The following is a 10,774-nucleotide window of genomic DNA, read 5'->3' on the forward strand; positions in this document are numbered from 1 at the left end:
TTCTTTCTGATCTGTGCATTCAGCTAACAGAGTTAAACCATACTTTTGATTGAGCAGTTTTGAAACACTCTGTCTGTAGAAAATGCAACTGGACATTCGTAGCGCTAAGTGGGTAAGAGTGGAAAAAAGAATATGTTCAAATATAAACTACACAGAAGCATTGTATGAAACTTCTTTCTGTTCTGTGCATTCAACTAACAGAGTTGAACCTTACTTTTGATTGAGCCGTTCTGAAACACTCTTTCTGTAGAAACTGCAATTGGACATTCTGAGCGCTAAGAGGCCTATATTGGGAAACAGAATGTCTACAAATAAAAACTACACAGAAGAATTGTGTGAAACTTCTTTCTGTTCTGTTTGTTCAACTAAAAGAGTTGAACCTTAGTTTTGATTGAGCCGTTCTGAAACACTCTTTCTGTAGAAAATGCAAGTGGAGATTCGGAGCGCTAAGAGGGTAATAGTGGAAAAAGGAATGTCTCCAAATATAAACTTCACAGAATCATTCGGTGAAACTTCTTTCTGATCTGTGCATTCAGCTAACAGTGTTAAAACATACTTTTGATTGAGCAGATCTGAACTCTCTTTCTGTAGAAAATGCAACTGGACATTTGGAGCGCTAAGAGAGTAGTAGTGGAAAAAGGAATATATTCAAATATAAACTACACAGAAGCATTCTGTGAAACTTCTTTCTGATCTGAGCATTCAGCTAACAGAGTTAAACCATACTTTTGATTGAGCAGTTTTGAAACACTCTGTCTGTAGAAAATGCAACTGGACATTCGTAGCGCTAAGTGGGTAATAGTGGAAAAAAGAATATGTTCAAATACAAACTACACAGAAGCATTGTATGAAACTTCTTTCTGTTCTGTGCATTCAACTAACAGAGTTGAACCTTACTTTTGATTGAGCCTTTCTGAAACACTCTTTCTGTAGAAACTGCAATTGGACATTCTGAGCGCTAAGAGGCCTCTATTGGGAAAAATAATATCTTCAAATAAAAACTACACAGAAGCATTGTGTGAAACTTATTTCTGATATGTTCATTAAGCTAACAGAGTTAAACCATACTTTTGATTGCGCAGTTCTGAACACTCTTTCTGTAGAAAATGCAAGTGGACATTCGGAGCGCTAAGAGGGTAATAGTGGAAAAAGGAATATATTCAAATATAAACTACACAGTAGCATTCTGTGAAAATTCTTTCTGTTCTGTGCATTCAACTAACAGAGTTGAACCTTACTTTTGATTGAGCCGTTCTGAAACACTCTTTCTGTAGAAACTGCAATTGGACATGCTAAGCGCTAAGAGGCCTACATTGGGAAAAAGAATATCTTCAAATAAAAACTACACAGATGCATTCTGTGAAAATTATTTCTGATCTGAAATTCAGTTAACAGAGATAAAACATATTTTTGATTGAGCAGTTATGAAACACTCTTTTTGAAGGAAATGCAAGTGGAGATTCGGAGCGCTAAGAGGGTAATAGTGGAAAAAGGAATGTCTTCAAATATAAACTACACAGAATCATTCGGTGAAACTTCTTTCTGATCTGTGCATTCAGCTAACAGAGTTAAACCATACTTTTCATTGAGCAGATCTGAACACTCTTTCTGTAGAAAATGCAACTGGACATTTGGAGCGCTAAGAGCATAGTAGTGGAAAAAGGAATATATTCAAATATAAACTACACAGAAGCATTCTGTGAAACTTCTTTCTGATCTGAGCATACAGATAACAGAGTTAAACCATACTTTTGATTGAGCAGTTTTGAAACACTCTGTCTGTAGAAAATGCAACTGGACATTCGTAGTGCTAAGTGGGTAATAGTGGAAAAAAGAATATGTTCAAATATAAACTACACAGAAGCATTTTATGAAACTTCTTTCTGTTCTGTGCATTCAACTAACAGAGTTGAACCTTACGTTTGATTGAGCCGTTCTGAATCACTCTTTCTGTAGAAACTGCAATTGGACATTCTGAGCGCTAAGAGGCCTATATTGGGAAAAAGAATGTCTACAAATAAAAACTACACAGAAGCATTGTGTGAAACTTCTTTCTGTTCTGTTTGTTCAACTAAAAGGGTTGAACCTTAGTTTTGATTGCGCAGTTCTGAACACTCTTTCTGTAGAAAATGCAAGTGGACATTCGGAGCGCAAAGATTGTAATAGTGGAAAAAGGAATATATTCAAATATAAACTACACAGTAGCATTCTGTGAAAATTCTTCCTGTTCTGTGCATTCAACTAACAGAGTTGAACCTTACTTTTGATTGAGCCGTTCTGAAACACTCTTTCTGTAGAAACTGCAATTGGACATGCTAAGCGCTAAGAGGCCTTCATTGGGAAAAAGAATATCTTCAAATAAAAACTACACAGATGCATTCTGTGAAACTTATTTCTGATCTGTAAATTCAGTTAACAGAGATAAAACATATTTTTGATTGAGCAGTTATGAAACACTCTTTTTGTAGAAAATGCAAGTGGAGATTCGGAGCGCTAAGAGGGTAATAGTGTAAAAAGGAATGTCTTCAAATATAAACTACACAGAATCATTCGGTGAAACCTCTTTCTGATCTGTGCATTCAACTAACAGAGTTAAACCATACTTTTGATTGAGCAGATCTGAACACTCTTTCTGTAGAAAATGCAACTGGACATTTGGAGCGCTAAGAGCGTAGTAGTGGAAAAAGGAATATATTCAAATATAAACTACACAGAAGCATTCTGTGAAACTTCTTTCTGATCTGAGCATTCAGCTAACAGAGTTAAACCATACTTTTGATTGAGCAGTTTTGAAACACTCTGTCTGTAGAAAATGCAACTGGACATTCGTAGCGCTAAGTGGGTAATAGTGGAAAAAAGAATATGTTCAAATATAAACTACACAGAATCATTGTATGAAACTTCTTTCTGTTCTGTGCATTCAACTAACAGAGTTGAACCTTACTTTTGATTGAGCCGTTCTGAAACACTCTTTCTGTAGAAACTGCAATTGGACATTCTGAGCGCTAAGAGGCCTATATTTGGAAAAAGAATGTCTACAAATAAAAACTACACAGAAGCATTGTGTGAAACTTATTTCTGATATGTTCATTAAGCTAACAGAGTTAAACCATACTTTTGATTGCGCAGTTCTGAACACTCTTTCTGTAGAAAATGCAACTGGACATACGGAGCGCTAAAAGGGTAATAGTGGAAAAAGGAATATATTCAAATATAAACTACACAGTAGCATTCTGTGAAAATTCTTTCTGTTCTGTGCATTCAACTAACAGAGTTGAATCTTACTTTTGATTGAGCCGTTCTGAAACACTCTTTCTGTAGAAACTGCAATTGGACATGCTAAGCGCTAAGAGGCCTACATTGGGAAAAATAATATCTTCAAATAAAAACTACACAGATGCATTCTGTGAAACTTATTTCTGATCTGTAAATTCAGTTAACAGAGATAAAACATATTTTTGATGGAGCAGTTATGAAACACTCTTTTTGTAGAAAATGCAAGTGGAGATTCGGAGCGCTAAGTGGGTAATAGTGGAAAAAGGAATGTCTTCAAATATAAACTACACAGAATCATTCGGTGAAACTTCTTTCTGATCTGTGCATTCAGCTAACAGAGTTAAACCATACTTTTGATTGAGCAGATCTGAACACTCTGTAGAAAATGCAACTGGACATTTGGAGCGCTAAGAGCGTAGTAGTGGAAAAAGGAATATATTCAAATATAAACTACACAGAAGCATTCTGTGAAACTTCTTTCTGATCTGAGCATTCAGCTAACAGAGTTAAACCATACTTTTGATTGAGCAGTTTTGAAACACTCTGTCTGTAGAAAATGCAACTGGACATTCGTAGCGCTAAGTGGGTAATAGTGGAAAAAAGAATATGTTCAAATATGAACTACAAAGAAGCATTGAATGAAACTTCTTTCTGTTCTGTGCATTCAACTAACAGAGTTGAACCTTACTTTTGATTGAGCCGTTCTGAAACACTCTTTCTGTAGAAACTGCAATTGGACATTCTGAGCGCTAAGAGGCCTATATTGGGAAAAAGAATGTCTACAAATAAAAACTACACAGAAGAATTGTGTGAAACTTCTTTCTGTTCTGTTTGTTCAACTAAAAGAGTTGAACCTTAGTTTTGATTGAGCCGTTCTGAAACACTCTTTCTGTAGAAAATGCAAGTGGAGATTCGGAGCGCTAAGAGGGTAATAGTGGAAAAAGGAATGTCTCCAAATATAAACTACACAGAATCATTCTGTGAAACTTCTTTCTGATCTGTGCATTCAGCTAACAGAGTTAAACCATACTTTTGATTGAGCAGATCTGAACACTCTTTCTGTAGAAAATGCAAATGGACATTTGGAGCGCTAAGAGAGTAGTAGTGGAAAAAGGAATATATTCAAATATAATCTACACAGAAGCATTCTGTGAAACTTCTTTCTGATCTGAGCATTCAGCTAACAGAGTTAAACCATACTTTTGATTGAGCAGTTTTGAAACACTCTGTCTGTAGAAAATGCAACTGGACATTCGTAGCGCTAAGTGGGTAATAGTGGAAAAAAGAATATGTTCAAATATAAACTACACAGAAGCATTGTATGAAACTTCTTTCTGTTCTGTGCATTCAACTAACAGAGTTGAACCTTACTTTTGATTGAGCCTTTCTGAAACACTCTTTCTGTAGAAACTGCAATTGGACATTCTGAGCGCTAAGAGGCCTCTATTGGGAAAAATAATATCTTCAAATAAAAACTACACAGAAGCATTGTGTGAAACTTATTTCTGATATGTTCATTAAGCTAACAGAGTTAAACCATACTTTTGATTGCGCAGTTCTGAACACTCTTTCTGTAGAAAATGCAAGTGGACATTCGGAGCGCTAAGAGGGTAATAGTGGAAAAAGGAATATATTCAAATATAAACTACACAGTAGCATTCTGTGAAAATTCTTTCTGTTCTGTGCATTCAACTAACAGAGTTGAACCTTACTTTTGATTGAGCCGTTCTGAAACACTCTTTCTGTAGAAACTGCAATTGGACATGCTAAGCGCTAAGAGGCCTACATTGGGAAAAAGAATATCTTCAAATAAAAATTACACAGATGCATTCTGTGAAACTTATTTCTGATCTGTAAATTCAGTTAACAGAGATAAAACATATTTTTGATTGAGCAGTTATGAAACACTCTTTTTGAAGAAAATGCAAGTGGAGATTCGGAGCGCTAAGAGGGTAATAGTGGAAAAAGGAATGTCTCCAAATATAAACTACAAAGAATCATTCTGTGAAACTTCTTTCTGATCTGTGCATTCAGCTAACAGAGTTAAAACATACTTTTGATTGAGCAGATCTGAACACTCTTTCTGTAGAAAATGCAACTGGACATTTGTAGCGCTAAGAGAGTAGTAGTGGAAAAAGGAATATATTCAAATGTAAACTACACAGAAGCATTCTGTGAAACTTCTTTCAGATCTGAGCATTCAGCTAACAGAGTTAAACCATACTTTTGATTGAGCAGTTTTGAAACACTCTGTCTGTAGAAAATGCAACTGGACATTCGTAGCGCTAAGTGGGTAATAGTGGAAAAAAGAATATGTTCAAATATAAACTACACAGAAGCATTGTATGAAACTTCTTTCTGTTCTGTGCATTCAACTAACAGAGTTGAACCTTACTTTTGATTGAGCCTTTCTGAAACACTCTTTCTGTAGAAACTGCAATTGGACATTCTGAGCGCTAAGAGGCCTCTATTGGGAAAAAAATATCTTCAAATAAAAACTACACAGAAGCATTGTGTGAAACTTATTTCTGATATGTTCATTAAGCTAACAGAGTTAAACCATACTTTTGATTGCGCAGTTCTGAACACTCTTTCTGTAGAAAATGCAAGTGGACATTCGGAGCGCTAAGTGGGTAATAGTGGAAAAAGGAATATATTCAAATATAAACTACACAGTAGCATTCTGTGAAAATTCTTTCTGTTCTGTGCATTCAACTAACAGAGTTGAACCTTACTTTTGATTGAGCCGTTCTGAAACACTCTTTCTGTAGAAACTGCAATTGGACATGCTAAGCGCTAAGAGGCCTACATTGGGAAAAAGAATATCTTCAAATAAAAACTACACAGATGCATTCTGTGAAAATTATTTCTGATCTGAAATTCAGTTAACAGAGATAAAACATATTTTTGATTGAGCAGTTATGAAACACTCTTTTTGAAGGAAATGCAAGTGGAGATTCGGAGCGCTAAGAGGGTAATAGTGGAAAAAGGAATGTCTTCAAATATAAACTACACAGAATCATTCGGTGAAACTTCTTTCTGATCTGTGCATTCAGCTAACAGAGTTAAACCATACTTTTCATTGAGCAGATCTGAACACTCTTTCTGTAGAAAATGCAACTGGACATTTGGAGCGCTAAGAGCATAGTAGTGGAAAAAGGAATATATTCAAATATAAACTACACAGAAGCATTCTGTGAAACTTCTTTCTGATCTGAGCATACAGATAACAGAGTTAAACCATACTTTTGATTGAGCAGTTTTGAAACACTCTGTCTGTAGAAAATGCAACTGGACATTCGTAGTGCTAAGTGGGTAATAGTGGAAAAAAGAATATGTTCAAATGTAAACTACACAGAAGCATTTTATGAAACTTCTTTCTGTTCTGTGCATTCAACTAACAGAGTTGAACCTTACGTTTGATTGAGCCGTTCTGAATCACTCTTTCTGTAGAAACTGCAATTGGACATTCTGAGCGCTAAGAGGCCTATATTGGGAAAAAGAATGTCTACAAATAAAAACTACACAGAAGCATTGTGTGAAACTTCTTTCTGTTCTGTTTGTTCAACTAAAAGGGTTGAACCTTAGTTTTGATTGCGCAGTTCTGAACACTCTTTCTGTAGAAAATGCAAGTGGACATTCGGAGCGCAAAGATTGTAATAGTGGAAAAAGGAATATATTCAAATATAAACTACACAGTAGCATTCTGTGAAAATTCTTCCTGTTCTGTGCATTCAACTAACAGAGTTGAACCTTACTTTTGATTGAGCCGTTCTGAAACACTCTTTCTGTAGAAACTGCAATTGGACATGCTAAGCGCTAAGAGGCCTTCATTGGGAAAAAGAATATCTTCAAATAAAAACTACACAGATGCATTCTGTGAAACTTATTTCTGATCTGTAAATTCAGTTAACAGAGATAAAACATATTTTTGATTGAGCAGTTATGAAACACTCTTTTTGTAGAAAATGCAAGTGGAGATTCGGAGCGCTAAGAGGGTAATAGTGTAAAAAGGAATGTCTTCAAATATAAACTACACAGAATCATTCGGTGAAACCTCTTTCTGATCTGTGCATTCAACTAACAGAGTTAAACCATACTTTTGATTGAGCAGATCTGAACACTCTTTCTGTAGAAAATGCAACTGGACATTTGGAGCGCTAAGAGCGTAGTAGTGGAAAAAGGAATATATTCAAATATAAACTACACAGAAGCATTCTGTGAAACTTCTTTCTGATCTGAGCATTCAGCTAACAGAGTTAAACCATACTTTTGATTGAGCAGTTTTGAAACACTCTGTCTGTAGAAAATGCAACTGGACATTCGTAGCGCTAAGTGGGTAATAGTGGAAAAAAGAATATGTTCAAATATAAACTACACAGAATCATTGTATGAAACTTCTTTCTGTTCTGTGCATTCAACTAACAGAGTTGAACCTTACTTTTGATTGAGCCGTTCTGAAACACTCTTTCTGTAGAAACTGCAATTGGACATTCTGAGCGCTAAGAGGCCTATATTTGGAAAAAGAATGTCTACAAATAAAAACTACACAGAAGAATTGTGTGAAACTTCTTTCTGTTCTGTTTGTTCAGCTAAAAGAGTTGAACCTTAGTTTTGATTGAGCCGTTCTGAAACACTCTTTCTGTAGAAAATGCAAGTGGAGATTCGGAGCGCTAAGAGGGTAATAGTGGAAAAAGGAATGTCTCCAAATATAAACTACACAGAATCATTCTGTGAAACTTCTTTCTGATCTGTGCATTCAGCTAACAGAGTTAAACCATACTTTTGATTGAGCAGATCTGAACACTCTTTCTGTAGAAAATGCAACTGGACATTTTGAGCGCTAAGAGAGTAGTAGTAGAAAAAGGAATATATTCAAATATAAACTACACAGAAGCATTCTGTGAAACTTCTTTCTGATCTGAGCATTCAGCTAACAGAGTTAAACCATACTTATGATTGAGCAGTTTTGAAACACTCTGTCTGTAGAAAATGCAACTGGACATTCGTAGCGCTAAGTGGGTAATAGTGGAAAAAAGAATATGTTCAAATATAAACTACACAGAAGCATTGTATGAAACTTCTTTCTGTTCTGTGCATTCAACTAACAGAGTTGAACTTTACTTTTGATTGAGCCTTTCTGAAACACTCTTTCTGTAGAAACTGCAATTGGACATTCTGAGCGCTAAGAGGCCTCTATTGGGAAAAATAATATCTTCAAATAAAAACTACACAGAAGCATTGTGTGAAACTTATTTCTGATATGTTCATTAAGCTAACAGAGTTAAACCATACTTTTGATTGCGCAGTTCTGAACACTCTTTCTGTAGAAAATGCAAGTGGACATACGGAGCGCTAAAAGGGTAATAGTGGAAAAAGGAATATATTCAAATATAAACTACACAGTAGCATTCTGTGAAAATTCTTTCTGTTCTGTGCATTCAACTAACAGAGTTGAATCTTACTTTTGATTGAGCCGTTCTGAAACACTCTTTCTGTAGAAACTGCAATTGGACATGCTAAGCGCTAAGAGGCCTACATTGGGAAAAATAATATCTTCAAATAAAAACTACACAGATGCATTCTGTGAAACTTATTTCTGATCTGTAAATTCAGTTAACAGAGATAAAACATATTTTTGATGGAGCAGTTATGAAACACTCTTTTTGTAGAAAATGCAAGTGGAGATTCGGAGCGCTAAGTGGGTAATAGTGGAAAAAGGAATGTCTTCAAATATAAACTACACAGAATCATTCGGTGAAACTTCTTTCTGATCTGTGCATTCAGCTAACAGAGTTAAACCATACTTTTGATTGAGCAGATCTGAACACTCTGTAGAAAATGCAACTGGACATTTGGAGCGCTAAGAGCGTAGTAGTGGAAAAAGGAATATATTCAAATATAAACTACACAGAAGCATTCTGTGAAACTTCTTTCTGATCTGAGCATTCAGCTAACAGAGTTAAACCATACTTTTGATTGAGCAGTTTTGAAACACTCTGTCTGTAGAAAATGCAACTGGACATTCGTAGCGCTAAGTGGGTAATAGTGGAAAAAAGAATATGTTCAAATATGAACTACAAAGAAGCATTGAATGAAACTTCTTTCTGTTCTGTGCATTCAACTAACAGAGTTGAACCTTACTTTTGATTGAGCCGTTCTGAAACACTCTTTCTGTAGAAACTGCAATTGGACATTCTGAGCGCTAAGAGGCCTATATTGGGAAAAAGAATGTCTACAAATAAAAACTACACAGAAGAATTGTGTGAAACTTCTTTCTGTTCTGTTTGTTCAACTAAAAGAGTTGAACCTTAGTTTTGATTGAGCCGTTCTGAAACACTCTTTCTGTAGAAAATGCAAGTGGAGATTCGGAGCGCTAAGAGGGTAATAGTGGAAAAAGGAATGTCTCCAAATATAAACTACACAGAATCATTCTGTGAAACTTCTTTCTGATCTGTGCATTCAGCTAACAGAGTTAAACCATACTTTTGATTGAGCAGATCTGAACACTCTTTCTGTAGAAAATGCAAATGGACATTTGGAGCGCTAAGAGAGTAGTAGTGGAAAAAGGAATATATTCAAATATAATCTACACAGAAGCATTCTGTGAAACTTCTTTCTGATCTGAGCATTCAGCTAACAGAGTTAAACCATACTTTTGATTGAGCAGTTTTGAAACACTCTGTCTGTAGAAAATGCAACTGGACATTCGTAGCGCTAAGTGGGTAATAGTGGAAAAAAGAATATGTTCAAATATAAACTACACAGAAGCATTGTATGAAACTTCTTTCTGTTCTGTGCATTCAACTAACAGAGTTGAACCTTACTTTTGATTGAGCCTTTCTGAAACACTCTTTCTGTAGAAACTGCAATTGGACATTCTGAGCGCTAAGAGGCCTCTATTGGGAAAAATAATATCTTCAAATAAAAACTACACAGAAGCATTGTGTGAAACTTATTTCTGATATGTTCATTAAGCTAACAGAGTTAAACCATACTTTTGATTGCGCAGTTCTGAACACTCTTTCTGTAGAAAATGCAAGTGGACATTCGGAGCGCTAAGAGGGTAATAGTGGAAAAAGGAATATATTCAAATATAAACTACACAGTAGCATTCTGTGAAAATTCTTTCTGTTCTGTGCATTCAACTAACAGAGTTGAACCTTACTTTTGATTGAGCCGTTCTGAAACACTCTTTCTGTAGAAACTGCAATTGGACATGCTAAGCGCTAAGAGGCCTACATTGGGAAAAAGAATATCTTCAAATAAAAATTACACAGATGCATTCTGTGAAACTTATTTCTGATCTGTAAATTCAGTTAACAGAGATAAAACATATTTTTGATTGAGCAGTTATGAAACACTCTTTTTGAAGAAAATGCAAGTGGAGATTCGGAGCGCTAAGAGGGTAATAGTGGAAAAAGGAATGTCTTCAAATATAAACTACACAGAATCATTCGGTGAAACTTCTTTCTGATCTGTGCATTCAGCTAACAGA

The sequence above is a fragment of the Symphalangus syndactylus genome, chromosome 6 (assembly GCF_028878055.3).
Source record: "Symphalangus syndactylus isolate Jambi chromosome 6, NHGRI_mSymSyn1-v2.1_pri, whole genome shotgun sequence".
NCBI classification, from domain to species: domain Eukaryota; kingdom Metazoa; phylum Chordata; class Mammalia; order Primates; family Hylobatidae; genus Symphalangus; species Symphalangus syndactylus.